The sequence below is a fragment of the Rattus norvegicus genome, chromosome 3 (genome assembly GCF_036323735.1).
Source record: "Rattus norvegicus strain BN/NHsdMcwi chromosome 3, GRCr8, whole genome shotgun sequence".
In the NCBI taxonomy this organism is placed as follows: domain Eukaryota; kingdom Metazoa; phylum Chordata; class Mammalia; order Rodentia; family Muridae; genus Rattus; species Rattus norvegicus.
Window position 1 is genome coordinate 54,922,827 of NC_086021.1, and position 24,286 is coordinate 54,947,112.

A 24,286-nucleotide genomic window follows, 5' to 3' on the forward strand; every position below is an offset into this window, starting at 1 on the left:
CCTCCCCCACCTCAGTCTTTGTTTTGACAAAAAAAAATCAAATTTCAAAATATTTATTTTTAGTGTATGTGCTGTAAGTGCCTGAGTATGTGTATCACATGTATGCCAAAATAACTTTTTACTGACGCATTGTATGTATGATTTATACTTTGCTCCCTAAATCACGTCATGTACTATATTTAAAATGAAACACCACTTTAAAAAGTTCTTAATTATCGATAGCAAACAAAATAGGATTTTGGAAATGCAAATGGATTTGACGAGACCATGTAACACACTTGCTATTTCATCTAGTATAACATGCGTTCATTTCACCAGACATCAATTATTATTCCTCAGTGTGGGGAGATAGACGTGTAACAAACCTACAATTAAAAAGATATGGAAATGGTAGCCTAAAGTGCAGTGTAAGACAAAAATAGGGGCTAGCTAATCAGTTCAGGCTTGGCTTTAGCTGAGGCAGTTGTCAAGTGGGCTGTCTCTGTGAAATGGTTGTGCCCAGCAAGGACAAAGGGAAGAATGTGAACAAAGACACAGTATCAAGCAGGGTGTGGACCTGGAGGAAGACATCTATTTGACTGTGGTTACAGTGTAGTATTTAAAGGAGTTGGTAGGTCAAAATGGGACACAAGAAAGATAGTAGACGACCCAACTGGAGAAACAGATGTATCAGGCTAGAATATAAATTTTATTCTAAATAGTAATATTTCTTGTTATTTTGTTTATATCCTCAGACTTAGGAGGACTCTGAATATGCCTGTGATTGGAGGGAGGTATAAGAATCTTGTAGGTGGTAAAAATGATATATTAGTAATCTTCAAAACTCCCAAATGGCTGTGATGAACCCTACCTCTATTACATTAAGAACCTTTGCCTGGAGGCTATAGAAGCCACTGGAGAATTTTACATTGTGCCTGATATTGCCTTCAATGTCACTGACCTTATTAGAGCATTATGTCATTTATAATTCTTTATCCGAAATAAGTTTAGAACCTATGTATTTGCCTCTTCTGTCTCTCTCTAGGCTCCTGTAATGCCCCCTGCCTCCCTAGCCCCCATCCCAAATATTTTCAAAGAAACCTAATTTGTTATTCTGGTAGCATGAAAACATCTTAAAGACTAAAAGGAAAGGTGTATTTTAGGACATAAAATAGAGGACAAAAATACAAGCATTCTTGGTAGCAACCAACAGCTCTTTAATTGGACTTAAAACCCACTCAGAGAGGAGAAAACTATGCCTGGTGCTTGAAGCCTAGCCAACTACATAGTTGGTGGAGTCATGGTTATTGAGGGAGACTCTATATCCACTAACTTACAAAAACAGCTAAGTCAGCATAAAGTGCCTCTGCTTTGATGTGGCCCTTCACAATAAGGCCTGAATGTTCCTCTCTAACATTTTCTGGGTGTTTGTCTTCCCGTAGTTTTCAAGGTACTAATCCTACTGGTCCATCAGTATTTCTAACTTTTTGGGTTCCCTTTTTCATCATAAATGAAGCACATGATAGTGGGCAGCGTCACCACGCTGGGTGGGGGAATCAGCTTCCTTTTGCCTTGCCCAGTTCTAAATTAGGACGGCTGCCAGCACTGAAAAAGACGAATTAACAAGGAAAAACCCAACAGAAGTTTACTGTTATGTGCCTCATGCATACATGAGACAGACAAAAAGAAAAAGCCCGTTCTTAGAGACGTAGCTTTGCATTCAGGCCTAAGTAATGTCTTCAAGTGAGTCACAGAAAGAAGAGTGCTGCCGGTGTAGTTTTGTCCCAAGAGAAGCACAAGAAAGGGGCAAGATTTGCTATGCAGGTTTAAGCCAGGGCCTTCCCCTCTGATAGGTTCTGGTGATTTGTAGACCTTGTCATCCTGGTGGAGAGAACAAAAGGGGGAAGCAAACATGAAAGCTTTTCGTAGCTTCGGGTCTTTGATTTCCAGCCCTAGTCTTCTCTGGAGTCCATATGAGGGACTTCCTCTAGAGATATAAAATTCCCTCAATGAAGAAATTCCTGTTTCAGAGCCTCTCCTGGGCCTGAAGGTTCTCCAACAATCCATATGTTAAAGACAAACCCTCTTTAAGGTAGCATGGCTTGGCATTCTTGTCAGATTATTGTCTGGCATTTTGAGAGTTCACTTCCTTGCTTAGTTGAGATAAATGTCCCACCTCTGTAATCACCTCCTCCCAGCACTTTGTCCTCTCTCCAGGCCTCCAGGGACAGATCATGATTGCTCTACTGGATGGTTTTATGTGTCAACTTGACACAAGCTGGAGTTATCACAGAGAAAGGAGCCTCAGTTGAGGAAATGCCTCCATGAGACCCAGCTGCAAGGCATTTTCTCAACTAGAGATCAAGGGAGGAGGACCCAGCCCATTGTGGGTGGTGCCGTCCTGGGCTGGTAGCTTTGGGTTCTATAAGAGAACAAGCTGAGAAAATCAGGGGAAGCAAGCCAGTAAGTAACATCCCTCTATGGCCTCTGCATCAGCTCCTGCTTCCTGACCTGCTTGAGTTCCAGTCCTGACTTCCTTTGGTGATGAACAGCAATGTGAAGTGTAAGCTGAATAAACCCTTTCCTCTCCAACTTGCTTCTTGGTCATGATGTTTGTGCAGGAATAGAAACCCTGACTAAGACAATTGCTAATCTTTTCGAATGTCTGTTTTACCTCATAGTTTGTGAATCCTTTCTGTACATACCTGGGATACCATAGGCTGTTTGGAACAGATGTAGTCAAGTTGGATATAAGGCATGAGGATCAGATCCAAAGCATTTGAATATCTATTCCTCTAAGCACATTGCTTCTGTTGTATACTGGCAGGACTCATCAGGGTCCCCCAAAGATGTCTACTTCTCAATCTTTGGATTGAGGTTATGTTACCTACAGAAGAAGGTTCAACACATAGGATAAGGATCCTGAGATGGGGCAGTTTATTAGTCAGGGTTGTCTAGGGGAGCAGAACTTAGAGAATGAATCTTCCTCTACATTTAGAAAGGGAATTTGTTACAATGATTTATGGGCTGTGTCCACCTAATCCAATGGCGGCTGCCTATCAATGGAAAGTCCTGGACTTTAGCAGTTGTTCTGTCCATAAGGCTGAATGTCTTGGTTGGTCTTCAGTATGTACTATAATCCTGAAGTAGTAGGCATTAATATTAGTGTGAGGGAGTGGACTTCGTAGTGAGGGCAAGAGCAAGCAGGCAGAGAACTAGAGAGAGAGAGAGAGAGAGAGAGAGAGAGAGAGAGAGAGAGAGAGCCTTCATCTTCTGTTTTCTTTATATAGGCTTCCTGAAGAAGGTGTGGCCTAGATTAGACATGGGTCTTCCCACCTCAAATATCTTTATTAAAAGTGTGCCCTCCCACCTCAAAAATCTGGATTTGAAATGAATCTTTCCAATTCAAATGATTAAGCAAAGAATCCCTCACAGGAATGTCCAGTTTTGGTGGGAGTCGGGTGGAGGGTAGTGGTGTGGTGGTGGAGGGTTAGTGAATTCTAGATGTAGTCAAGTTGACCTCCAGGAACAGCCGTCACAGGGAGGTATCAGTTTCATCATGTGCTCATTGTAGGAGAGAGGAAGAGGGAGGCACTAAGCTCAGGGAGGGTGACTGCTGAGGGAAGCAGGAAGAGCTAAAGGAGCCAAGGTTTGAGTGGTGCACTTCCAGGACAGCAGAAGGAGCCAGGAGCCAAGAAGGGAGAAGCTTGGAAGTATGGCCAGAGGACTCTTACAAGCTCCAGAAGGAAGGTAGCAATGTCAACACTTGATTTCAGTCCAGCCGGGCCCCTTTAGACCTCTGATCTTGTGATGGTGTGTATATGCTTGGCCCAGGGAGTGGCACTATTAGAAGGTGTGGCCTTGTTGGAGTAGGTGTGCCACTGTGGACGTTGGCTTTAAGATTCTAGTCCTAGCTGCCTGGAAGTCAGTCTTCTAGCTTCCTTCAGATGAAGATGTAGAACTCTCCATTCCTTCTGCACCATGCCTGCCTGGACACTGCCGTGCTCTCTGCCTTGATGATAATGGACTGAACCTCTGAACCTGTAAGCCAGCCCCAATTAAATGTTGGTCTTATGAGAGTTGCCTTGGTCATGGTGTCTGTAAAACATTATGGGTGCAGTAAAACCCTAACTAAGACAGATCTCTAGAACAGTAAGATGATGTCTGTGCCATTTTGGAGCCACTGAGTTATGGTGATTTGTTGTAGCCACAGTAGGAAACTCATGTAGTATAGGGAAGGAAATGTTGCCCCTGCCCACCTGTGGCTGAGGTGCTCATGACAATGTGGACTGACAAGATTAAAGACACTCATACTTATGTAATAATTTTTGTAGAAATGAAGACCCAAAGCAACGCCTGAGGCTGTTTTTATGCTAAGCTTGATGAAGAGTGGAAGGTCATAGGGAAAGATGACTAGGGAACTGGATACGATTTAATAGTGTTAACTGGAGGAGACCGAGGAAGGCCTACGTAACCACTCTGTGATCCACGTCTTCCGAGGAATGCCTCCCTTTTTAGTATAGTGAAGGCAGGACTCGTAGGAGGGTCTCATGACCCCAGGAAGGTCAGAGAAATCCTTCTGAAGTGTTCCAGCCATGCTTCAGAGGAGCAGGCGCAGAAGGAGGTCGGAGAAAGCAGGAGAGGTTACTGCTTCTGTGGCATTCTCAAGTTAAAGTACATTGGATGCCAAGGAGTTCCATTCAGGGGAAGTATGTATGTTCTGAGTGCCATATTCAGGGGTAGTATGTTCTGAGCACCCCTACCATGCACTTGGCACACAGCTAGACTCAATTTTACTTGCTTGTCATCTGGAAAAATCAGACATTCTCCTGATCCTCAAACAGTGTCCTTCATGGTGACCATGGGCCACTTTTTGAGCCTCTCACTCTGTGCCAGGCAATGTGGTCAGAGCCTTATTCCTGATCCTCAGACCAATCCTGTGCCTGGGTTCCATTGTCATCCGTACTTGGCAAATGAAGAAACTGATGCACATTGTAACTTACTAATCTTCACCTCACTTTCCCCAAGAAGAGGTGGTACTGCTCAGAAGTGAGGAGGGTTGGCCTGTGGCCCATGGCTACAGACTCTGTTCTTCACATCACAGGCATAGAATTTATGTGTTGCCACCCCAGTATGCTGTAAGGTGTGAAGAAACTGGAAGAGGCACGTTTGAGCATCAGCGTTTTAAGTAACTCTGAGTTGGCTCCTAGATCTCTGTGGCTGCCTATGTCAAGTCTTTCCCTTCCTGCTTGACTTATGGGGTCGGTAGAGGATCAGATGATATGTCACAGGACAGCACACTTTGAGATATGGGCCACTGCGTGTGTGCTGGGACCACTATCTGTTTGGTGCCTGGCATGCTTCCACAGATCTTTCTATGCACAATGATTACCTATGATGGCTGACTTACTAGCTGAGCCGAGACTTAACTGATACTTGATAAGTACATTCCATAAATAAGTGTCTTTTCCCTTTTGGTTATCATTCTTGTATTTTAAAGCAACGATCACTAACAATGTGGGAGCCCAGACATTAGTCTTCTGCATAGCAACTCATTCCTCTCCCTTTTAAAGCAAGCACTTCCTATCGAATCCTTGAGAACATTTCTCTCGATGCCCACAGGAAGGCAGACCCTCAATGATTTCAGCAGCTTTTCGGTGGTGTTTTAAGAGAACAATTCATCTCTTGAGGATTGTCATCCTTTGGGGTGGAAAATCTTAGGCCATTGATGAGCTGCAAATCCTGGGTGTTCTGACTTGAGGAGATAGAGAGCTTAAGAGAAGGCAGCAGTCATTCCCCCTTCCCTCACCTCTCCCTCCCCTTTTCCCTCCCCCTGTGTGTGTGTGTGTGTGTGTGTGTGTGTGTAACTGGTTCCTTCATACAGTTCTCTTGGGGATTACCTGCTATTTGATTTACTGTTTCTTTTGTTTATTGTTGCTGTAAAATATAAAACATAAAAAGGTATAACCCACTTTAGGTTCGGCACCATGGTGCCCCAAGATATCTGCTAGATATCTTGGTGGAAACACATCCCAACTCCGTGACGGCGGCCCAGTGTCTCCAACCGCCACACACTTTCCTACGCTCAAACTGTCACATAAAAGAACACACAGCACAATAACCTTTGGCCCAATTGATAAGATATAATTGCCCACCTAAACATACAATACCCAATATGCATCCACCCCTTAAAAACATTCGTAACAACCTGTAAAGGTACAGCATGGAATCTTAACATCACCCGCCATATTGTCCTGCCATGGCTTCTCTCCCTGTCCCTCCTGTCTCTTCCTCCTTTCCATTCCAGTCTCCTCCTCTTCCTTCAAACTTCTCTCCTGCCCATCCTTCCTTCTCATCCAATGACAGGCCTCCTTCTATCCTGTACCTGCCCCTCACCTGTATTTTACCAATTCAGTTGGGAGAAGGTTCTGGTGAAGTCACCTGAATCCTGAGTATGACTAGGCAACTGTCATTGGGACAGTGGAATTAGCATCAGAATACAGATAACTCCAGGACAAAGCACAACAGTTTATGGGTCAGATATTCTATTACAGCGTAGGTCTGTAGAGTCTAAGTGCCGTAGGAATGCTTGTGTTCAAAGTGGGTCTGCTGACCTGCACGGTGCCCCATCTGGTCATGAAGGGAGGCTGGCAGGCAGCCTTCTGTATGTTTGTCTCCTCCTTTTGATGACCGTATTCCTTGGGACGGATTCTCAGCCATGGGATTACTCAACAAGAACCCTGAACACAAAACATTAAACTGAAGGAAACAAAAATTTGGATTCCTATTCTTAGACTGCACCCCCACCCCCAAAGGCTGTACTAATTCATTCTCTGCCTATGGAACGTGAGAGTGCATAGCTCGAAGCAGAGAGCGGTGTGTTCTGTAAACATTGCGGAATGAGCCAGGGAGTGTGTATTCTGTAAACATTCATGGAGTTTGCACAGTCTTCCAGGCTCAGACTCCAGGTGATTCTAGGTGTAAGCTGAACCGATGTGAGCATGTTAGAGGAAAAGGAAAAATTTCCCCACTATGACTCTGTTTCCCTCAAAGCATCTCATTGGACCACTCCTCGTATATTCCATCCAGGACATGCTGTTTCTCATGAGCAGTCTCTATATACTGACCTGAAGACTGGAGACTTGGCTCTGAACACTGTCTTAAAGCGAATTCTCAGTAGCATCAATTCCAGGGTTTGTGAAATGGCCACTGGCCCATGTAGAACCCTTAATGTTTGCAGGGTGATGTACCTTTCACTAGGCAGTGTTGGGGCGCCCTCCTCCTTCTCTTCTCCCTCTCTCCTCCATCTCCTACTCCTGCTTCTCCCTCCCCCACCCACTCCCTTTTTCTTCTTCCTTTTTCTCCTTTTTGAGACAGATTCCTGATCCTCCTGCCTCTGCCTCTGAAATTCTAGGATTATAAATGTGTCCCAGCACACCTGATAATCTCGATCATGTTATCAGATAACAATGTCTGCTTGTTGGCAAAGCTCCTCACTAATGATACAGCTTTACAATGGCATTGTGAACTAGACATTTTTGTTCTCCTGTTAATGTAAGAGAAAGAGATCTACATCATGAGTAGCCATTCTCTGAGGATGTATGGCCACTGGTTGTGTGGTAGGAGCTGAGCCACCAGTCTCCTCATCTCACGTTCAGAGTTCCCAGTGCTGGCTTCTGGGATCCCTGTTTCTGCTTCTGACTTAATACATGAATGGACCCAACTCTTTTTTTTTCTTTTTCTTTTTTCTCGGAGCTGGGGACCAAACCCAGGGCCTTGCCCTTGCTAGGCAAGCACTCTACCACTGAGCTAAATCCCCAACCCCTGGACCCAACTCTTAGCTCTTCCAGGGAGATTTTTCTTAGTGCCTGAAGGGTTTCCATGTGCCCTTCTTGTTCTCAATTTCTTTCCTACTGAGTGCACATCCAGAATGCCAAGCAACTAGAGTAGTGTTTCTTGGCATCTTTTATTTTTTCATTATTGTCTGTTCTCCCCCAGGAGAAATAATATATTAAGTTTAAGTTCTTCCTAATGAGAGAAAATAAATGCTAGGGATTAAATCTTACAGTAAGAGTTGAGCTTTAGAGGGTCACAAAATATTGGCACATCCAAGGTTTTGTCATTTCCTTCCTTGGTTTCTCCTATTGGCTAGTGTCCTGTTATTGTAACACAATACCTTAGACTGGTAACTTTACAGAGAAAAAAGTTTAGGTAGCCCATAATTCTGGCAGTTAAAGTATATGGCATTGGCATTGACTTTCCTTTGGTTAGATAAAAATACCCTTTCAGGTTTATAAAAAGAGGAAGCGATCATATTACCAGATAGAAAGCTAGGACTAAGAGGAGGAAGAGGAAGGAGAGGAGGAAGGGGAGGAGGAAGAAGAAGAGGAGGAGGGAGGAGAAAAAAGACAGAAGAGGAAGAGAAAGGAAGAGGGAGATAGAGGAAGAAGAAGAGGAGAAAGAGGAAGAAGGAGGAGGAGAAGAGGAGGAAGAGGAAGAAGGAGGAGGAGAAGAGGAGGAAGAGGAAGAAGAAGGAGGAGGAGAAGAGGAGGAGGGTGAGGAGGAGGAGGAGGAGGATTGATAAGCTACACCCCATGACCAGTTTTAAGGTAATTGTGGGCTCAAACATGTTGTTAGTGTACAAACTAATTCTGATGATCCTCATCCTCTTATCAGAAAAGGAGTGGGGAGTTTTTGCCTTACAGATGGTACAGGCATAAACATGTAGCTGATGGAGCTGCCGTTTGACATACGGAACTGAATTTTCCCTTAGCCGAAGGCTGGTAACAGGCTACACACTAACTGCTTTCACAGAAAGACTACTTTGTAATGAGCTGTTCCTCGAGTTGCCTTCTGGGTGACTACCACACAGACCCATTGGCCTTTCCTTTCCACATTCCATCAGTTACACAGATGGTCAATGTCCCCACACCTATACCTTCTTTGTGAGCTTCGTGGGCTCTTGTGTAGTCGCTGTCAGAGTTCTTGGTGGAACTCTCAGGTTTCGGTTTTAATGTTTCAGTTTGTTTCAGGTATATATATTTCCAGCTGCAATTTTAGAGAAATGAGTGCTGGTTTGTTCCAAGGCAGGAAAACACTGTGTGGGTAGATAAGGCATACCGTGCTGAGCTTGACCGGCTGCCACCTACTCTGACAGCCCTGACCCTTGGCAAGGAGGAATGTAAATGAGGGAACATAAAGAGCCCCGGGGCAGCTTCTGTTTGCTTTCACAAGGAAGCCAGATCTGAACTACATTAGAGGATGCCAGGTCTAATAACCCAGCCAGAGCAGAGGAACCAGCATGGTGGGGAGGATGTAGGGACTGGAAAGGACCCTTTTTGGGGTGTGGAGGCTGGCTTTGAAGGTAGGCTTCCATTTTTTTCCTATGGGTAGAATTTTAAGATTAACATGCTAATTTCTTTATTGGAGTCAAGCAGGATTTTCAGTCATTTATCAGGGCTCACAGGGCGCTTGAGTGTAGAAGTCGGAATAAAAGTAAATGAACCGTGAACGCTAACATGCATCCAGCAAATTCAACAAGATTTCGAAGTTAAATAAAGCAGCAGAGCCTGCTCATTTACTCCAGGGCCTCTCTAAAGGTTCAACTTTCCTTCCCTTTCCCCCTTCATTTAATTCTGTGTTTTGTGTGCTTTTTTTTTTTTTTTCTTCATGAGATTGCTCTGCTATTGGACAAGCAGTTGATGATGAGGTCCTGTCAGTCTGCAAGAACTAGAATATGGATTTTCCTTTTTTTTTTCTTTTTATTTTCTCCAGTTGCTAGACTTCCAGTGTGCTTAAAGGGAACAGGATTAGTTATTCTTGCAGAGCGAGCTGCTGTAAGTAAAAGAAATGCCCAGGCACTGTGGCTGGGTCTGCTCCAGGAGTCCAGGGAGGCCGAAATCAGTTGTTATAAGGCAGGGGTCTTATCCACAGCTCAGCCAGAGAAAGGTCTACATCCAGGATTAGCCATTTGCTGCATTGTTCAGTCTCTAATTGGCCTTGGGCCCAAGGGCTTCAATTCCTGGCTGCTTAGGAGGCCCTCAGAGGCTTGTTCCTTGGGCTTTGCCACAGTACAGTTGGTTTGGCCAAAGCTAAACACAGTCAGCTTGCTGGACACTCCTTCACCTTCACTATGTGTCCCTGGTTAGAGTGTCACCAGACCCCCATTAAAAGGGCAGGAGATGACACAAGAATATTAGTGTCTAGTTGGGGATCACCTAAGAATTCCTTAAACATTGCTATAGGACTCCTTGCCATTAACCCCTTAACACCTCCAGTTTGTGGGAGCTGACACCTTGTGTTTTTTTCTGAGTTGTGATACCCATGGAGGCCTGGCTAGGTGGTGGCCAGCACCTTCCCTGGAATTCTAAAGTTCTGAGTCAGCACATGCAAATCCAGAGAAGAGCCTCCTTGAGGAGACTCATGCAAGAGAAAGAAAGGTTCAAGAGTTCTAGCCACCAACACCAGAAAACACCCAGCTTCTCATTTGCAGTGTGGGAGCAGAAGAGGAGGGACGTGTTGGTTTGAAAGCTTATTCAGTGTTTTCTTTCACTGACTTCCTGTGGATGGTTCAATAGGAAATATCCAAAAGCCTTTTTCGCCCCACTGGCAGGCACTGTGAATATAAATACAGTCACACAGCACAGAGTGACATCTTAGTCAATGACAAGCGACGTCTATAGCAGTGGTCCCATAAAATTTTACTGCCTAGTAGCATCATAGCTGCTTTCGTTTGTGTAAGCGCACCTGTGGTGCTGTCCCACAAGATCACCCCGTAATGGATTTCTCAGAGCATAGCCCTGCCATTAAGCTTTGTATGACTACATTAGAAAGATGATATTATCCTTTGTGCCATGCAGAGGAGACACAAGAGGATAATGACCGAATGCCATCAGAAAGCCCATAGAAGGGTTTTGGGAGAGGTACGTAGAGACATAGAAGCTTAACCCTAATCTTACTTGGGGTTGAGAGATGACACCTATGGGTGACTGCCTGGAATGCGGGAGGCTGAAGTGAGTCGGTTGGAGATGGCCTTTGAAGATGGGTGGGTAGGCTTGTAGGGAGGGGTGGTCATGAGTTGTGAAGTCAGGGTAAGTTTGGTGCCTGCAAGTTGTTCCGTCTGGAAAGATCTCAGCACTTACTTAGGAAATGGCAAAGCATGGCCCTGGAAAAAATACATGGGGATGAAATTGCTTTGAAAGGCTTGAACTGCATCCAGCCACATCGGATTGAATTTTAGGAAGAGGGGATCGAAGTGTTAGGGGATTCAGAAGCCACGTGAGATGCTGGTGAAATGAGTATAGAGGGTGCATTTATGATGCACGCAGATGTACCGTAGAGACACAGGTTGTCTTGGCTGTGGCGAGAGGACGACGGAGAAGAGAAACTGGACTCGTACCTGACATGTAGTGCTTGGTGGTTTGATTCTACAGTATATCAGTGAACTCATGGCTTTGAGTTCAACCTTGGGGTTATTCATCGTAGGGTGAGGATCCAGCAGTATTTGGAACGTGGGAGCCTGTAGGTTCGATGTGGCCAGGTTACTTAGTTATGGTGTTGCCTATCCCAATATAATTATAGAGATAACCAAAAGAAGTCACCAGAAGGGAATAAGAGTTCAAGGATGAGATTCTGCCACCCTTGTAGCTGGGGGAGAAGAGATGGTGGGGCACAGGGAAGGAAGTGCTGGGGTACTCAAGGGTTTCATGCCACAGGAGCGGAGTCAGGCTATCTCAGCAAAGTGCATATTTTGAGGGAGGTTATTGGGGGGCAAGAGTAATAGGATGGGGAGGTACCCAGCGTTCTAGAACTAGTAACTTAAAATTCTGTCTGGGCAGAACAAGTTCGTTAGGTCTTAAGCAAAGCTCCGTTCTTTTCCAGTCTAATCTTACTCTCCCTCTGATATTTTTACTTGAGGTAAATGTGTAGTTCTCCATTGAGATCACTATTCTGTTGGCCTCCCCTGAGCCCCAAATCTAATTTCTTGAGAGACATAATCTAGTGACTTTTTTTTTAACTTTGGAAGGTGGCTATGGGACCATACGAGGCAAATATGGCTGTTTACGAGCCACTTGGGCCAGAGTCAGCTTTAAAGAAAGGGGACTATCTTAGGGTCATGTCTTCTGTGCTGCTGAAAAGACATCTCTCTCTCTCTCTCTCTCTCTCTCTCTCTCTCTCTCTCTCTCTCTCTCTCTCTCTCTCTCTGTGTGTGTGTGTGTGTGTGTGTGTGTATGATGGGCCAGCTGAAGCCAGCTGAGAGAACTTTAAGGAGTAAGAAGTAGCTACTTACTCATAGTTCTCCTTACAGATGCTGCTGATCCCACAGGGAGGTCCAGCTGGGAGACGAGGAGAATTCTGAGTTGATGCATTTGAGTAGCTGTGAGCATAAGAGGGAAATGACTGCCTTTTACCTAGGAAGGAATCCTGGAAGCATATTTCTGTGTGATGGAAGACTTTGAAATGCTTGTAAGCCGGAACTGCAGAAAACGTAGCTGAAGGAGGTGTAGTAGATGAGGAGGTGAGATCAACAGGCAGGAAGTGGCCATAGCTCTCCAAGGTGTGTGGCAGGGAAGGGAGAGAGGCCTTCGGCTTTGGTAGTGAGGGAAGAGTGGAGTCGAATGCAGGTTCTGGATTACTTTCTTCTTCTTCCTCCCCCTCCCTCTCCCCTTCCTCCTCCTCTCCCTCCTCCTCTTCTTCTTATTTTTTTTTTTTTTTTTTTTACAAAACCCAAGGTCCTTCTCTAGCTCCTTAAACATGCTGAACAAATGTTTAAAATTGCAGATTGTGTGACTTTTGTAGCACAGGGGTTAGGATTCTACATACTATGGATTGGTGTGGATAGCTTGAGGTAGGCTTCTTCCTTGGGGCTCCCAGTTGAATGCAGGCTCTTTGTCTGGTGTAAAGCCCCTGCATCCATGCTGTGCTTCGAATGCATTCCTCATGAACTTAATCACCAATCTGATAGTCGTAAAGTAGTAAGAACTGGAGTTTTTAAAAAAGAGATTAAATCAATGGAGTTAATGACCCTACCAAATAAGTACAGGGGAGCTGTCTGACCTCATGCCTTATGGTACCCTTTGCCTCTGCAGCCCTTCTTCTGCATAAGGATGCAGTGACAAGAAACCATTGTGGAAGCAGAGATGAGCTGTCTTGCAACACTGAATTTCCTGTTGCCTTGATCCTAGACTTTCCAGTCCCCAGAACTATAAACAACAATTGTTTTGCTTATAAATAAGTTAATCTGCTATTTTGTTATAGCTCTACAGATAAGCACAATTCCTAAGCAAGCCCAAGAACATTCTGTGAGGAGAAATATAAGCATGTGAAAAAGTGGAAGGGGGGTGGTGGCAGCTGACAAGGTCTTGTCCAGTCTGTCTGCCATCATTTCTCTACTCTCTGAGGCTGGCTCTCGGTACGCAGTGTTGGGATCCTGAGATGATGGGCTCCTCCCAACTTCCATTGTCACTAGTGAAGAAGGAATATAGGAGAAGCTGTCTGGCATGGCTGGTATTCTAGTTTGCTTCTGTTGCTATGATAAACACCGTGACAAGAAGCAACTTGGAGAAGAAAGGATTTATTTCAGCTTAAAATTCCAGCTCACAGTCTACCATTGAAGAAAGTAAGTAAGTAGGCACTGAAGTGGAAACTATGGAGGAACTCTGCTTATTAGCTTGTTCCCTGGCTGATGCTCAACTTGCTTCATTCTACAGCTCAGACCCATCTGCCTAGGGATGGTGCCACCCACAGTGGACTTGATCCTCCACTTGATCGATCAATCATCAATCAAGAAAATCTCACAGACATAGCCACAGGCCAATCTAACTTGAGCATTTCCTTAGTTTAAGTGCCCTCTTCCTAGATGACTCTAGATTATATATCAAGTTGACAATGAAAACTAACGACATAGTTGGACTCACACTCCCACCCATCAAAGGATCTGGAAGTTTCTGCTAGTTGTATCATCGGCAGGTTAAGTGAGATTTACTAGCATGAGGTATAAGAGAATTTTAGTTATAGTAAGGAAGAGAAGGCACACTCAAAGGTGGTTAGAGCTTCTGAAGGTGTTTTTTCTTCCCCTTTCAGGTCTTCTGATTCAGTTCATCAAAAAGAATTTGAGATGGTGCTGATGTTTCCCAGATATCTCATCCCTTTGTTTCCTACAGCTTTCCCTAACGCCTCATTTTGGAATGAAAGAGAAAACAGGCATTTATTAATCCTTTGTGTGTGTATATGTGTTTGTATGTGTGTGTATGTGCATAGGTATGAAACAGAATACATGTGTAGGCCAGAGGACAACTGGAAGGAGTCTGTTCTCTTCTTTACTATAAAAGTTCAATATGACTGGATTTAGCTAGCAGGCTTGGAGGTGAATGCCTTTATCTGCTGATCTGTCTTGCTAGCTCACAAACAAAAATGTATTGATTCACTGCTCTGGAGTGTGAGTAATTCAACCTCAAGGAGCTGGCGTCTGGTGAGAACTTTCTGTCATCTCACCACAAAAAGACAGAGAGGGTAAAGGGAGACAAACTGCATCTTGAACTTGACTTTTATGAAGTAGCCAGTCCCATGTTAATGAGCCATCTCCTGCTGTAACTGCATTGATCTATTCAAGAGGACAGATCAGACGTCTACTTTTCAATACTTTTCCATTGTCAGTCAAATTCCAACATAAGTTTGGGGGATGACAGATATCCCAACCATCCCAACGGGCATATGGATATATAATTCCATAAGACATGATGCAGTCTGAATGAAAATGGCCCACACTGGCTTATAGGGAGTGGCATTATTTGAAAGGATTAGGACAAGCGGCATTGTTGGAATAGGTGTGGCCTATCTGGAGGAAGTGCGTCACTGGAGCTGGACTCTGAGGTTTCAGAAGCTCAAGACAGACCCAGTGTCTCACTCTCTTTCCTGCTGCCTGCAGATCTGGATGCAGAACTTCTGGCTTCTTCTCCAGCGCCTCGTCAGTCTACATGCTACCCTGCTTCTTGCAGTGCTGATAATGACCTGAACCTCTGAACTGTAAGCAGGCCCAATTAAATGCTTTTCTTTATAAGAGTTGCTGTGGCTATGGTGTCTCCTTACAGCAATGGAAACCCTAACTAGGACAACGAATCAGTGAAAAAAGAGCAAGTCTCATTCAGGAGCTTATGCCTTACATCCTAGATTACAGGCTTTGTTACAGCTCGTCAATGTAAGCTCTGGTTTTAAAATTGCACAGGAAGCTACTACAATGCTCTCACTTGCACTTTGAAGAATCCTGTCTGGTCGTTGGTGGGTGAGAGATGACAGTGGCTGTGGAGCTTTCTCAGTGGTCCACTAAGAGATTATCAGAGTGGGGACAGGCATGGGTAGAGGGATGAGTGGGGGAAGGAAGTGTTAAGAGTTAGTCCTTGAAGTCCCCCAGCAGTATAGAGTGTATAAAAGGACCACTGTCTAGAGATGGACATTCAGCTACAGACCCATGTTTTGGGTGCCTGTGAGGCATCCTTAAGGGCATAGTGCATAAAGTTCTTATGCATAATATGACAAGTAGATAATTAAATATATAAATCTGGATTCACAAAATACATCTGGGACTAAACTCATAAAATTGAGTGTTGCTGGCTTGATATTTAAAGCCATGCAAATGCATGAGATCATTTTGAGAGAGAGAGAATGGAACGGAAGGAAAGGGACTCTAGGGAGAGGCCTTAGGAATTGCTATAGTCAGAGAGATCAGGCTGTGAAGGAGACTGACAAGCAGAGGGGTCAGGAGACAAGGAGTGCAAAGCATCCAAGGAGAGCAGGAGTGGAAGAGGTCAACGGTGGCTAGATAGTTGAGGACTGATATCCTTAGTGGCTTCATAGCTGTGGGTCACCTCGCAGAATGGATGCTGTGGAAGTGTGGTAGGAGAAGCCACATAGGGCAAGGCAAGGCAAGAACGATTTCTCCTGAGATAGAGCCATGTTTTCAAAACACCAGTCCTTCACGTAATATCAAGTGTATGTACCATTTAAATTGAAGTTTCATTTTACAGGGCAATGTAAAGGGAGATAACTAGGTGCCTTATTTCTCTAGCTATTTTAGTGAAAGAAATTGAATTTAGAAAGTGCTGCGGGAAATTCAGTCCATGTATTTACTCAGTAGGATTCGAAAGGGGTCATTTCACCGGCCATTCATACCAGTGAAGAAATGGAGTTCATAAGCACTCTGCTTACAAGGCTCTAGGGGTTGAAGCATTGCGGGAATTTCTGGGGTTCTGAATTTCTCCAACTTGTAGCAAGGCTGAGTGTCCCTCACGCCAAATGAATAGTGTCTTTTTTTTTTTTAAGTCATTGCAGAAATTCTGAATTTCCAGGGTAGGGGTTTTCATACCACATTCCAGAAGTTAAGCCTACTGTTTGGTCTGACTTCAAACAAACAAACAAACAAACAAACTAACAAACAAACAAACGGTGTTGCAATCTACAACAAGCAAGCATAGACTGAGTGGGAAATAAGGGCTCGCAGTTATGCTCAGGTGTTCAGGCTGGAAAGTGTGATTGGCACTGGTCAGTAAGCAGTTGGGGTCAGCAAAAGTACAGGTGGACTGTGCCTCTCACGTTCTGAGCTGCAATGACTTCTAACACACATCCTATCCTAAGAGTAATGACAGTGATTTGGGTCTTATCTAGATAACAGCCTAGCTAGGGATGCGCCTGCATGGTACTAAATAAATACTAAGTAATGTTACAGAGGAGGTATCCATCTCTGGTCTTCTTTGTTCTATGAGTTCATGGGCTCTATGTGGGCTCTGGCATTGAGTAAGAGTTCCCAGAGGCCTCTGAGCTATTGGCTCAGGAGAACTTGACTCTTCAAAAGAGCAGTGGTACTTGGTGATGTCCATCCAAGAGCAGGGTCTACTTGGGTTAGATCCAAAGAACTTTTTGAACGTCCTTCTTAGCTGGAAATGGGAGTGTGTGCAGATTTATTTTGGGGTATCCCAATTAGGACTTACCCTGGTTTCTGGAGATATTTTATCAGGGTATAGGAGTTCTCTAATATGTGCCCCTTTGTGTATGTGTGTATGTGTGTACGTGTGTGCGTGTGCGTGTGCGTGTGTGTGTGTGTGTGTGTGTGTGTGGCTTTGTAGCCTTTGATGGTGTCAAGCTACATGGATTTGTGTGTCCTGGAGCTTTTAGAAGTAGATGAGGAGAAAGTTGGGTGAGACGTCTGTTTTCCTCTAAGGGTTAGTTGGTCAGAATGATACCTATTGTTTGTTGCTCACTGCTTCTACGTCATGAAATGAAACACAGAAAACGTGTATTCTTAGACCTCACTCCCTGTGCTGTGTGTGCAGCACAATTTAGAGAGCATCGTTTCCAGGTAGACTGAGGCTCCTGTTGTGTGCTCTGTGTCCACCTTCGCTTCCTCACCTCTTTCAGTTTTGTAGGCCATTTCTGCACCAACACTGCGACATTCAGGAATCCCTTTGCAGCACGACGGACCACATAGCTACTGTTACTGATGTTTCTTCTTCTTCTTATTCCTATTCCTATGGCTGCAGAGAGGCAAGGAAGCCAGTCTGAGAGGGAATGTGCAGGGTTGAAGGGAAGCCGGGGAACTGAGACCTGGGGCCAGTTATACAGGATATGACTAAAGATAACAGTGCTGCAAACACAAGAAACACAAAGCACACAGACTTGGGCGTCTGGGTCCAGAAAGTGCTACCACTGCAAAATCCCAGCAGCGGCGTTCGCTCAGTTCAGAAGCCAAATGTTATTTTAGCCTCAGAGGAGGCAGCTGAATGGCAGATACTGAGTGCACCTAAACAAATGAAGCCGGGAACGGAACTGCAAAAACACAAAAGGGCCGTGCGCTGGCATGGAAACCACCGGGGAGTGGAAAACAGAAGCCAGGTTGGGTAACTCTGAGCTGCAATGTATAGCTTATAGTCTGGGCCTAGATTTTGTAGGCCTTGGGAAGACAGCTCTATCTATATGGTCTCCATATTTACAGCCTAAGCCAGCGCAGAAGGAGCACTGCTCTTCAACTTGAGGAGCGTTCTGGCTGGAGATTCACGTTACGTATCTGTCTAGGTGCCTTGCAGTTTCATTTGGATACTGTGAAAATAAGCCAAGGCAGCAACCCCTCATACACCCAACATACACTCTCTCCTCTGTGGCTTACTGACCTTCTAGGCAGAGTCCCACCCAGTCTGGAGAAACTGCTTTCACTGGGTGTTCTGGGGAGGGACCATAGAATAAAGACAGGAGTCAGGTATACTGAACTCTTACCTGTAAGATGTTATAGTAATTATTCCATTATAGGGTCATTACAATAACCGAATGCAATTACTTGTCTTATTACTTATGCTTTTATTATTATTAGACAGCACACAGGTATGAATGGCCTAACGCTGCAATATTGTGTGCTTACCGCACCCTTACACCGCTGGCCGTACAGACAGTGTCTCATTCAGACAAGTAAGTAACATGTTTTAAGAATGGAGATTTGAACTTAGAACTGACAGCGGAACCCTTGGGTAACCACTGCTTCTGTCTCAGGTTGTGCTGTCTGGTACCTGATCCCCGCAGTGATGCCTACATTCATTAAATACAGCGCAGCTCAAAGCCTGTGTGATCCTCTGTCCTGATTTTCTTCTAGCTGTCCACACTGCAATCCCTATTTCCCCATCCTTTCCATCTCCTCTTTCACACCAGCAGTAGGAGATGACATTAAATCCAACGTGTACTGTGCATGGCCGTGCACGGATGAGCCATCTCACCACAGGAGTCCGGTCCTGACAGGGTTTTAGACCGTTGCTGCTGAGAAAATTGATGGCCCCCGGTTTAGTACTTTGTCTAACAGGAAAGATGCAGAGTCCGCTCTGCTCTGAATCAGACCAGTGGTTTTTCTGTGGTGAACTAAGTTTTTTTTTTCCTCCCCCTTCCTTTTCCTCTCTTTATGGAAATGTACTGAATAATGAATTTTCCATGGCCCGTTGGCAGGTTTTGGTGCAAGGAGCTGATTACAGGGACCTGCCTGCTTTGTTTAATGACTTGAGAAAACCACAGTTGCTGATCAAACCTTGGGTTGAAGCAGGCTCAGGAGCTGCTTATCAGACCTGAAAAGATGCTGCAGGAGACCGAGTGCTCCCAGGTGTGGCTTTAACCGGGGCACAAGTGGCTCTCACAGGGCCAGCACGCTATGATAGAGCAAAGCAAAGGAAGCTGTGTCAGGGTCCTCTGATCCTCCAGTCTGTCAGCATCTTTGTCACTGGCTTGGCAACTGCTTTTCACTCTCTCTCACACCTTCACTGTCTCCCATGTGACAGGCCCAGGCCTGGCTCCTGGAGAGCCCACTGTGGACATGGCTCCCAACCATGTTTTGTTTTGTTTTGTTTTTTTCTTCTATTTGCTCCGGTGAGCCTGGAGATGCCCAGTTTGTCCCATCCTTGCAAATGATGCTCCTAGTTGTGTCCAATTCATTAGCAGAGCTAGAAAGCCCATATGATCCAGCCTTTAAGAGCACCAGTCATCCCACCATTGCATTTGGATTCTTTTGCTCTTAAGTGGTAAGTTTAGCAGCAGAATTTTAACTTATTGAAGCAGCCCCAATTTAGTAACAAATATTTTTGTATGCTCCCTTATCCACGGGAGATGATGCATAGCATTCATTTATTTACTTACTTATCTATGTATGCAAGTGAGCCTGAGCGTGTGTGTGTATGTGTTTGTGTATGTTTGAATGTCTGTGTGGAGCATTAGAGTGTGTGTGTTTGTTTGTGTATATGAGTATGTGTGTGGGAGTGTGTGTATATGTGTTCATCTGTATACACAAGGTCAGAACACAACTTGTGAGAGTTGGTTGCTTTTGTTTTTGTTTTGTTTTTTCCCCACCATGTGGGTCCAGGTTGAACTTAGGTCTCCTGACTTAGTGTCAGGCACCTTCACCTGCTGAGCCATTCCACTGGCCCCACTGTGATATTTCAATATGCAAATACCTTAATCACATTTATAATTCAGTTTCCTTCTGCACCTCTCTCTTCCTCCCCTTTCTCTTCTATTACTTCCTCTATTTTCATGCCATCTCCATTCTTCCTAGGTTTCACCTACAGGAAAAATACACACTTTTCCCTGAATCTGGTTTATTCTACTTCCACGATGACCTCCAGTTTCATCCGTCTTCCCAGAAATAACATGATGTCATTCTTTTTAGTGCCTAAGTGATGCCGCACCATCTGTGTTCTGTGTTTTCCTTATCCATTCGTTCACTGCAGGCACTTAGGCTGATTTTGTGACTTAGTTATTGTGAATGGTGCTGTAATATGTATGCAGGTTATCTGGGCTATGCTGACTGATTTCTTAAGGTATTTGGAGGCGTGGCATGACTGGATGATCTGATAGGTCTTCATTGTTTGAGAGTCTGTTACACTGATTTCCGTAAGGGTGTCCCTGATACACATGCCTACCAACAATATATACAGGTTCGTCTTTACTCATCTCCTTGCCAATATCTATTATTTTTATTTGTTTTTATATTCTTGATGATAACTCTTCTGATTGCGAGGGGATGGGATCCCCTCGTGGATGAAGATTGTCCTAGTTTGCTTTCTGTCCTTGTGATAAAACACTGACCCAAAGTGACTTTGGAAGAAAGGGTTTATTTGGCTTATGGGTTTTAGTTCATCACAGAAGGAAACCAAGACAGGAGCTCAAGACAAGAGACTAGAGGCAGGAGCTGAAAGCAGAGGCCACAGAAGAAGGCTGCTTTCTGGCTTGTTCCTCCTGTTTGCTCAGCTAGGTCCACCTTCCTAAGGATCAAACCCCTCTTATCAGGCTGGGCCCGCATATTATCAATTAGCGACCAAGAAAATGACTCACAGACGCGCCCACAGGCTAATCTGATGGAGTCAGTTCTTCGTTTGAGGGTCCCTCTTCCCGGGTGATTCTGGATTGTATTGAGTTACAGCTGGAGTTAGCTGTGACAAAGATGTAGTAAATTATTTATCCGTTTGGTGTTACATGTTTTTCTCCTATGATAGGTTTTAGACCTAGATTGCCTCAAGCCTTCTAGATAGGTTTCCTACCACTGAGATCCAGCCCCAGTCCAGTGTTAGCTTTTCCAGCACTTTATAGATTCGGGATATTAATCTGCTGCCCATGAACACTCAGCAGAGATCGCCTCTTCACTCTGATGACCATTTCCTTTGCTGTGCAGAAGCTTTACAGTGTAGTGTGGCCCCAGGGCTGGCCTGGCAGTCTGACGAGCAGCCGTGTACCAAGTCTGCAAGACTCAGGTCCAGCAGTGAGAAGGGGGTGACAAAGCAGAGGCTGCCAGGGGTTGTGAAGTAGGAGCTGTGTCTGCTGTAGCTGGTTGTATGTAAGACTGGTAAACCACTATTTAGTGGTTCAAATTTGAGACTTTAAAAACAGTTTACCAAGGGATATCTGAGTCTGGGATAGAATGGACCTTCATTTTAAAAATTATTTTGGGGGGAAATAATATTTGAGTCCTTATCAACTTGCATTATATTCAACCCAAATAATTCAGTGGACAATTTAGACTCATGATCGCAACTGAGCTTTCGTGGGCAAGTCGAGAATCAGCAAGCAGTGAGAGGAGCCAGAGAGCTGGATACAAGGACCGCCAGGGGCTAGATTATGAAGTGTGTTGGAAGACTTTGGTGTGCCTCTTGGTTTTACAGTGAATGAGAAAGAGCCACAAGAAGTTCAGTGTAAAGGAAGAACATTAATTGGTCCATTTTTTCCAAAGGCTGCAAAGGCACCGTAGAGAAGCAAAGGGTGGAACAGGAAGTCAGGTTAGAGACTGGTGCAGCATTCTGGAGATGTTTCTGGAGGCAGAGAAATGGGAGGAAGCTGCCAGACTCTGGGTAGTTTTGGGGGATTTTGAACGTGGAGGAAAGGTGTGACAAGAGTGTGCAGTCAAGCATCTCAGTCTGGCCTGAGTAATTCTGGGAGTTAGTCTTCATGGTGCTGTGACAACAGAGCTAATGGAAGCATCTGAAGGAAGGTAGGGCTTGTTTGGGCTCCTTGTGTGCATGTGTGGCATTAACACGGGGAAGATGTGGCAATGAGAATGGTCATCTTAGCTGTGGTGGCAGCAGTGTGAGGCAACTGGTAGCCTCACATCCATAATCAGGAAGGGATTGGGAAGAGAATGGAGAGAGAGAGAGAAGGGAGGGAGGGAGGAGGAAAGGAGGGAGGGGGAAGGAGGGAGGGAGGGAGAAAAGAGGGAGGGAGGGGGAGAGAGAGAGAGAGAGAGAGAGAGAGAGAGAGAGAGAGAGAGAGAGAGAGATATGCTGGTGCTCAGCTTGCTCCCTGCCCCCTTTATTCAACCTGGAGCCCATAGAATGGTGCTGTCCTTGGTCACAGTAGGTCTGCACACCTGCTAAACCCCTGGAAACAACCTCTTCCAAAAGTGTTTATGCTAAAAGATTCTAAATTCTGCCATGATGACAAGATTAACTGTCACAAACTCAGAAGGCAGATTTGTCACTAACAGGGCAAGAGGCCCTATTAGTGCAACAGGTATTTGGGGACAGTTGGCAACTTTTCTTTGGAAGGCATTTCAAGTTCTCTGTATACATTAGGAACTGCTAATTTGATGCTAACTACAAAACTATGCAGAGATGTGGAAAGAAAATATGTAGTCTATGGAGAGTCGTGTGTGTAGCTGGTGTTTAGAACCATCATCCTGGAGTGAATGAGAAAAAAGTTGTATTAACCTATTTTCCATTGCTATAACAACCCACGCCTAGGTGAGTTATGAAGAAAGGGATGTATTGCACTCACAGTTTAAAAGGCCACAAGTCCAAGCAGCATGGCACAAGCTCCATCCCATATAGCCTCGCTGGATGGCTTAACTATAGGGATGTACCGAGGAAGCCATCACCTGCTGATAGGAAACTGGAGAGTAGGCCAGTTTTGTTGTCTTATAATAACCCACTCTGGCGGGAACTAACTCAGAGTCCCATACAAATCTATATTATTCCCTTGTGAGAACAATATCCCTAGTAGCCTACCACTAGACTCTACCTCTTAAAGATCCACCACCTCTCACGGTGACACACTGGGGACCAAGCTTCCAATTCATGAGCTGCAGGAAAACATGTCTAAGTCATATCCAAACCATATCAAACCTCATGGGGAAGAGGCTTCGAGGCTGATTTTTGGAGTACTCAGGGCTCAGGATCTGGATGGGAGGTGGGAATTGCCAAAGAAAGTGAGAGAAGACCGTTGGCAAAGAAGAAAAGCTAGGACACCGGCATCGTGGAAGCCAAGCAATGGATACAGAAAGATGGCTTCAGCTGTGCAGAGTTCAAGCTGTCGGCAGGGACAGCCCTTTGGGCTCATCCTGGAGTCGTGACTGACTGAGAACTTTCTGGGTGGGGTGGTGGGCAAGCTTGAGACAAACTGGAAGGACAGGAATTGTGTGGGTATGAAGACTTTTAAGAGTTACGCTGCAAAGGGAAGAATGGAAATCACCCTGGGGCCTTACAGGTTAGTCAGGAGGGCTGTTCTGCTGTTCCCAGTATGGTTTTCCTATAGGAACCGATCTAATAAAGAGAGGACCATGACACAGAGGGAGAAATGTGTCATAGTTGGCAGGAGTGGGGTCTGCTGGAGAGGTTCCCCAGTACCAGGAGACATGACTTATCTTCCAAAGTGGAAGTAAAGTATGGACTAGAGTCTGATTGCAGGGTGGCGAGATAGTGAGAGGCCATGTGAGTCCTGTTGTCAAGCACTGCAGACTCATTCCTACTCATGGTCATTTTTACAAACATGCACATATCAGGGCTTTTCCAGTTACCAAGTACTTTCTCATATGTTGATTGCCCCAACAATCTCTGTGGCCAGCAGAGTTGGACATTGTAACATCACACTCTTGAGGTTGGAGTGTGGTCTTCCGAATTGCAGCATAGACGTTCTTTCTTTTTTACCTCCTTATATTAATATATTTTGCAAATGAATCCTAATTACTGGTGATTTCCAGGTATGAAAGGAATCCTCGAACCTTAGTTTCCCTTCTCTCTGTTTTATCCCTTTGAGTAGTCTTTTTTTTTTTTTCCGGAGCTGGGGACCAAACCCAGGGCCTTGCGCTAGGCAAGCGCTCTACCACTGAGCTAAATCCCCAACCTGGTTGAGTAGTCTTGAAGGGGAAAAATTATCAGATTTAATTTTCTCTGTCCATTACTATTAAGTGTTCAATCCTATCATTTTAAGTTGTGGTCCAGGATATAGCAAGTTTAATGGTGAGAAAATCCGCCCAGAGTTTAAAATTGAAATCTGTTTAATAGGAAAAACATAGCCCTGTTAA

The 24,286-nt window shown here is 44.8% G+C and overlaps 1 protein-coding gene across 3 annotated transcripts in view; it reads left to right on the plus strand.

Moving 5' to 3' along the window:
* The window catches only part of Lypd6 (Ly6/Plaur domain containing 6), a 145,311-nt gene that overhangs the window by 26,209 nt on the left and 94,816 nt on the right, over positions 1-24,286 (plus strand). The window contains exon 1 of one of the 3 annotated variants that reach the window (XM_063284534.1): positions 14,891-15,003. The exons of the other annotated variants lie outside the window; for them this stretch is intronic. The gene's annotated coding sequence lies outside the window, so the exon portion shown is untranslated. Of the gene's footprint in view, positions 1-14,890; positions 15,004-24,286 lie in introns of those variants that run through there. 3 annotated transcript variants of the gene reach the window in all.